We start from the raw sequence: 7,396 nt of genomic DNA, 5'->3' as shown, positions 1-7,396 counted from the left end.
GGATAAGCAACCACAATGTATAAAGAACTGTTATAAGCCAACAATAAAATGATAAATAACCCACTTAAAAATAGGCCTAAAACTTGAGAAGATATTGTTCCGAAAAATGTACAAATGGACAGTGAGCACATGAGAAAATGTTCAACATCATTAGTCATCAAGGAATGCAAATGAAAATCACAATGAGATAATCACTTCCTACTTACTAGAATGGCTATATTAGAAAAGAAAGACAATAACAAGTATAGGCAAGGATGTGGAGGAATTGAAACCCTCATATATTGCTACTGGCAATATAAACTAGTATAGCCATTTTGGAAAATATTTTGGCAGTTTCTTAAAATTCTAAACTTGGAGTTACTTCTAGGATTTAAACTTTGCCTAGGAGGAAGAATCAATAACCCTCTTGAGTTGCCTCTTTCAGCATGTTTTTCATAATGCATTTCTTAAATTAAGCAGTATATGTGGTGGCTTTTCTCTGGGCAGGGAGATTCAAGGGAAATACAAGCATATTTGTACAAAAAACTTACACATGAAAGTTTATAATGGCTTTAGTATAATTGTTCCTAATTAGAAACAATTCAAATGTCCATCAACTGATGAATGGATAAATCAACTATAGTATGAACATACAATGGAATGTTATTCTTCAATAATAACTTGTTTTTAATAAATACTCACTGCTCCCAGCCCTTTTCTAGGCTCCCCTGAAGGCTCCAGAAGCCCTAGCATGTGGGGACCATGGCTTAGATGAATCGTTTCCAAATAAGAAAAATCTTGCCATGTCAGAATCATCTGGGATCCTTGGCAGTATCATATTCCTGTGAACAACCCTCAGAGAATCAGAATGGGTCTGTGATGGGACCCAGGAATCGGATTTTAATAGGCTCTGTGGGGTTGAGGACCCTTCCAATTCTGCCATGTAGATTCTGTTAAAAAAATGCAGCAGACTTGCTTTTATCATAAGTACTTCCTAATTATGCCTAAACAGCACCAAGGATGGAGGGTTTTCTCATTTGAATCAAGGGAACAGAGTGATTTTTAGGTATGCCTGCAGTTTACATCTATATTTTGCTATACTACTTATAAAGCCATTTTAGATATACCCTTTACACAGATGAGAAAAGTAAAGCAAGTGTTATCCAGCAAGTCAGGAACCTAAGAAGGATTTGAATTTATCACTTGGCTCCCTATCCAGGGATGAGCCACCACACTCATTGCTTAATTTAAGTGATGCGTTAAGAAGAACTTCATGAAAGGGACAACCCAGGAGGGCTTTTGATTCTTTTTCCCAGTCAAAATGTAAGTCCTGGAAAGAGCATCTGTCTGCCTGGATGATGTCTCCACAGTCAAGATCTCTGCTAGCAGCCTCACACCCTGAGAAGGGTGAATTCCAGTGCAGAGTCATGGATTCCCTGGGCCTTTTTGAAATAAAACCTGGCTTCTGTGGAAAAGGAAACTATTATTATGGGTTATCTTCCTTTTAGTATTGAAAAGGTCACCTCTAAAAGCATCAAATAGTCATTTTTATAACAGTAAAAATGGAAAAGGCTAATAATTTCACCACACAAACACCTAAGAAAGGAAAACAAATCATGGCACTATAGACATAATCATAAATACATTCTTTGCATTTATTTGCACCTTTTTCTGAGGATAAATTCTTAGGTGATTTTTTTTCAGGCAAAACTTACGCATTTACTTACATTTCAATATTTTTTTGCCAATAAATAACATCAAAATATTTATATTAATTTACATTCCCACTAACAGTGGGGGAGAGGTTTTACTTCTCTTACATTTATAATATTTATAACATCATTTATAGTTAATAATACAGCTAACATCACACTCAATGGTGAGAGACTAAAAGCTTTCCCCATTAGATAGGAGCAAGAAAAAAGTGTCTGCTTTCACAATTCCTGTTCAAAATTGTAGTGAAAATTCTAGCCAGAGCTATTATACAAGAAAGAGAAATAAAAAACACCCAAATTGGAAAGGAATAAGTGAAATTACACATAGATAACATGATCCTATATGCAGAAAATTGCAAAGAATCTACAAAAAGTCTACTATAGCTAATGAGTAAATTCAGTAAATTTTCAAGGTGTAATATCGATACACAAAAATAAGTAGTATTTCTATACACTAGCAATGAACAATTACTAAAACTTCCTAAGAAAACAATTCAATTTACAATAATATCAAAAAGAATAAAATCCTTAGGAATAAGTTTAACCAAGGAGGTGTAAGACTTGCACACTGAATACTAGAACACGTTGCTAAATGAAATTAAAGAAGACCTAAATAAATGGAAGGACATCCCAGGTTGATAGATTAGAAACTTATATTGTTAAGATAGAAATATTACCAAAGCAATCTACAGATTCAATGCAATCCCTATAAAAATTCCAACCATCTTTTTTGCAGAAATGGAAGAACAAATCTTCAAGTTCATATGATATTGTCAAGGGTCTCAAATAGCAAAAATAGTCTTGAAAAGTATAAAGTCACAGGACTCATACTTCCCAATTTCAAAACTTAATACAAAGCTACTGAAATCAAAACAGTGTGATACAGGCATAAGGATAGACTATAGACCAATGGAATAAGGCAAATTATAGAAATAAATCCATAAATTTATGGGCAATTGATTTTCAATAAGGTTGGTGAAACTATTCAATGAGGAAAGAATATTCACTTTAACAAATGGTGCTGGAACTACTGGATATCCGTATGCAAAATAATGAAGTTGGACCCTTACCTCACATCAAATATAAAAATAACTAAAAATGGATCAATAACCTAAATATAAGAGCTAAAAATATAAAACTCTTCTAAAAACATATAAATAAATCTTCACAACCTTGGCTTTGGCAATGGATTCTTAGACATGATACCATAAGTAAAAGTAACAAAATAAAATTGTAGTTGAGAGATTGAAGGCTCATTAAATAGGGAAAAATGACTATGAATTAATACTGACATTATTGTTTAAAAGTTTCAATTAAAAATTAACTTATACTTGAGCTAAATCATCATTGCAATCAATATTATTATTAAGACTATTTTTATAAAGCCCTTTGATACATGCCTCCAGAGAAGGGACTGCTGACCAGGTATCTACCTTGTCAGGAACCAAGGACCTCTGAGTGTGTACCTGATCTAGGTTCCCTCAGATACTTCATCACAGGCCTCCAGGATATAGAAATATCATCTCCTTTCTCTGAGAGTCAGAGTTGTGAAGGCCCTTTTCTAAGATCCTACAGTAAGAAACCTGGGGTTGGTACCAAGGCTATCATCCCAAATTCGCATGTTTGTGTCTCCACCCCTTAGCCCCTTAGCTGTCAATTATAAGTCTAAGAGATGGAGAAGAGATGTTGCCCCATTGTTCTATGGTATGGTATCACCAGAATACTAATTTTCAGTTCTAGAGGTCTAAGTCCATGTTCCTTTCCTCCCACTAATGAGCTTTGTTTCCATCATATATAAAGATTATGGAGATAGCCTTTGTCATCAGGTTATTTTACCCATTCACACTTTATGATCTGAGATATGATATTCATGCCCTCTTATGGGTTCAATTTTGTCCCCTCAAAAATACATGTTGGAGTCCTAATCCCTAATATCTTAGAACACGACCTTTTTTGAAGATAGTGTCTTTATAGAGGTAATCTAGTTAATATGAGGTCATTAGGGTGGAGCATAATACAATATCACTAGTGTCCTTATGAGAAAGGGAAATTTGGACACAGAGACAAAATGATATGAAGAGAAATTGGGAGAAGATGATCATCTATAAACCAAAAAAAGAAGCCTGGAGCAGATCCTTCCCTCACAGCCCTCAGAAAGAACCAACTCTGCTGACACCTTGATTTTGGACTTCTAGCCTTCAGAACTGTAAGACAATAAATTTCTGATGTTTAAGCCATCCAGTTTGTGGTACTTTGTTATGGAAGCTCTAGGAAATTAATGCACCCTTATATATCTCTGCCTTATCCTTCATATTACTTGCATAATAATACGCAAATACTCATTTAAATATATTAAGGTTGGGGAAACAGGTAGAATGGAGGAAAAAAGTGAGCCACAGGGAACTGGGACCAATGCATAGGAATCCTCGTGGATCCACAACAATCCATGATATAGGCATCAGAAAAGTTAGTTGCATTTTCCAAGGATATTTTCCAAGGACATACAACCTGGGCAGTGTTTGAGCATGGATTCTGACTGCTTCCCAATTCTGTGTTCTCCCATTTTTCTACATGGCTTTGCTTTAGGAAGTTGAAAAATAAGGCTCATGTGCTGTTCAGAATAAACTAGATTGGTCAGATATTCTTGCCTGCTCATGCATATGTGGGAGGATATTTACAAAGACAACAATGTCTGGAGGTCACAAGAGACATATCTAGTGATCACACGGATACATACTGGCAGGTCTTGGCTCTCTCTTTTTTTTTTTGAGACTGCCCGAGCTGGAGTGCCATGGCATCAATCTAGCTTACAGCAACCTCAAACTTCTGGGCTCAAGCGATCCTCCTGCCTCAGCCTCCCAAGTAGCTGGGACTACTGGTGTGCCACCATGCCTGGCTAATTTTTTCTATTTTTAATAGAGACAGAGGTCTTGCTCTTGCTCAGGCTGGTCTCAGACTCCTGAGCTCAAGCGATCCTCCCACCTCGGCCTCCCACAGTGCTAGGATTACAGGCATGAGCCATTGTGCCCAATCAGGTCTTGGCTTTTATTATGAGCCTATTAAATATTTATTGAATGAACAAATGACATGGTAGTATATGATACACACCCAAAAGAAGAGCCCATCTCCCAAGGCTGAGATCCAGACCTTGTTGGAGAGGACATAGCCATGGCTCACTAACAGTCAGAGAAGTCACTGTGGTGTCACTCAAGATGAATTTGCTGGGAATCCACCCTCTGGAAATCACTGGAGATCTGCACTCTGGGGTTGCCAAATGAAATACAGGACATTCAGTCAAATTTGAATTTCTAATAATTAATGAATAATTTTTAGTATAATTATGTCCCTAATATTTGATGTAACATGCTGGTAAAAAAATTATTCATTGTTTATCAAAGGTTTGAATTTCACTGGGTATTCTGCAATTGTATTTGCTAAATCTGGCAAGCCTAATTACATAATAACATAAAATGCAAGTTCACATGAAAAATTTATTTCCCTAAAATAAAGGAGTGAGCGGATTAACATTGTTTTATATGTTTGAAAATCTTTTCAATACTTGGGCAAGTAGCAAACTAGTATAACCTCTGTGGAAAGTAATATGGAGATACCTCAAAGAGCTAAAAGTAGAACTACCATTTGATCCAGCAATCCCATTACTGGGCATCTACCCAAAGGAAAAAAAGACATTCTATAAAAAAGACATCTGCACTATAATGTTTATAGAAGCACAATTCACAACTGCAAAGATGTGGAAACAACCCAAGTGCCCATCAATACATGAGTGGATTAATAAAATGTGGTATATGTATACCATGGAGTTCTACTCAGCCACAAAAAACAATGGTGATGTAGCACCTCTTGTATTATTCTGGATAGAGCTGGGGCCCATTCTACTAAGTGAAATATCCCAAGAATGGAAAAACAAGCACCACATGTACTCACCATTAAATTGGTACTAATTGATCAACACTTATGTGCACATATGGTAGTAACATTCATCGGGTATCGGGCAGATGGGAGGAGAAGGAGGGTATGGATATATTCACACCCAATGAGTGCGGTGCGCACCATCTGGAGGATGGACACGCTTGAAGCTCTGACTCAGGCGGAGCAAAGGCGATATATGTAACCTAAACATTTGTAGCTCTGTAATATAAATAAATAAATAAAAGTAGTTCATAGCACAATTCACAATTGCAAAGATGTGGAAACAACCCAAGTGTCCATCAGTTCATGAGTGGAGTAATAAAATGTGCTATATGTATACCATGGAGTACTACTCAGCCATAAAAAAAATGATGAAATAATAATACCCCTTGTACTATCCTGCATGGAGCTGGAGCCCATTTTACTAAGTGAAGTATAACAAGAATGGAAAAACAAGCACCACATGTACTCACCATTAAATTGGTACCAATTGATCAACACTTATGTGCACATATGGAAGCAACATTTATAGGACATCAGGCAGGTGGGAGGGGGAAGGAGGAGATGGGTAAATTCTTAGGAATTTTATATTTGCTTTTGCATTCAATTTATTGACATCTCACAAGTTATGTCCTTTTGAAAAATTGCACTGTATGCTTGAGGGAGAATAAAGGTAAAAAAGTAATAAAGATGTTATAAAAATAGTTTTGAACTTACAGAACTCCTGAAAGGTTTACCTAGAAAAATAACTACCAGAACTAACCTTTTAAAAAGTAAAGCAGTAAAATGGAACATTATTGGACACAAATCACTATTTTCCTTTGAATAAATTTCACTACAGTTTTATTAAATACAAAATGACAATATTCAGCTCATTATAGGAATGACATCTTAAAATCAGAATGCCACAAGTCCAAAAAATAAAATATATCAAATTTTAGTGGGTTAATGTTACCCTCAAAATGGTTTTCATGCATGTAAGATTTTGCCAAAGGGCCGGCACATAGGAAGTGTTCAATAAAAGGTAGCCATTAAAAAGAAAAATGATTACTGGGGTATAGTTCTGATTATGTTTACAACAGCACAATTCACAATTGCAAAAGTGTGGAAACAACCCAAATGCCCATCAATACATGAGTCGATTAATAAAATGTGTTATATGTATACCATGGAGTACTACTCAGCCATAAAAAATGGTGATCTAGTATCTTTTGTAACAACTTGGATGGAAATGGGGACCATTCTTCTAAGTGAAGTATCACAATAATGGAAAAACAAACACCACAGGTACTCAATACTAAATTGGAACTAATTGATCGACACTCATGTGCACATATGGAAGTAAAACTCAACAGAAATCAAGCAGGTGGGAGAGAGGAGGAGGGGATGGGTAAACTCACACCTAATGGATACAATGCACACTATCTGGTTGAAGGTCACACCTATAACTCCGACTCAAACTGTACAAAAGCAAATTATGTAAACAAGAAGTGAGTACCCAGCCAAAGCAGTCCTGAGAGGAAAGTTTATTTCCATAAATGCCTATATCCAAAAGTCAAAAAGATCACAAATAGGCAACCTACTGAATCGACTCAAAGAACTGGAAAAAGAAGAACAGACCAATCCCAAACCCAGCAGAAGAAGGGAAATTAATAAGATCAAACCTGAACTAAATGAAATTGACAACAGGGAAACTATACAGAAGATTAATAAAACAGAAAGTTGGTTCTTTGAAAAAATAAACAAAATTGACACACCTTTGGCTAAACTAA

This window comes from Propithecus coquereli, unplaced genomic scaffold, assembly GCF_000956105.1.
Source record: "Propithecus coquereli isolate 6110/MARCELLA unplaced genomic scaffold, Pcoq_1.0 Scaffold31, whole genome shotgun sequence".
Lineage (NCBI taxonomy): Eukaryota > Metazoa > Chordata > Mammalia > Primates > Indriidae > Propithecus > Propithecus coquereli.
Note: the sequence above shows the minus strand (reverse complement) of the source record.